Genomic DNA, 224 nt, shown 5'->3' with positions numbered 1-224 from the left:
AACACCGATAATAGCGCTTGTAAAATCCGTTCAACATGGCTATTATTCTGCGCCTCTGATGCGGGGTGGAGCAGTCTGGCAGCTCGTCGGGCTCATAACCCGAAGGTCGTAGGTTCAAATCCTGCCCCCGCTACCATTTTATCCTGTCCGGATAGGACAAACGGGTTGCATGTCCCGCAACCAACAAAATCAATTAAATCAGTATGTTATGTGGTTTTTGATTT

The 224-nt window shown here is 47.3% G+C and overlaps 1 non-coding gene across 1 annotated transcript; it reads left to right on the top strand.

Moving 5' to 3' along the window:
* Nucleotides 1-59: 59 nt before the first annotated feature.
* Nucleotides 60-133, top strand: Trnam-cau. Its single transcript has one exon. It is a non-coding gene; the product is annotated as a tRNA-Met (tRNA).
* The last annotated feature ends 91 nt before the right edge of the window (nt 134-224 follow it).

The sequence above is a fragment of the Priapulus caudatus genome, unplaced genomic scaffold (assembly GCF_000485595.1).
Source record: "Priapulus caudatus unplaced genomic scaffold, Priapulus_caudatus-5.0.1 Scaffold53927, whole genome shotgun sequence".
Classification (NCBI taxonomy): Eukaryota; Metazoa; Priapulida; class Priapulimorpha; order Priapulimorphida; family Priapulidae; genus Priapulus; species Priapulus caudatus.
Note: the sequence above shows the minus strand (reverse complement) of the source record. Positions and strands in the feature narration are given on the sequence as shown.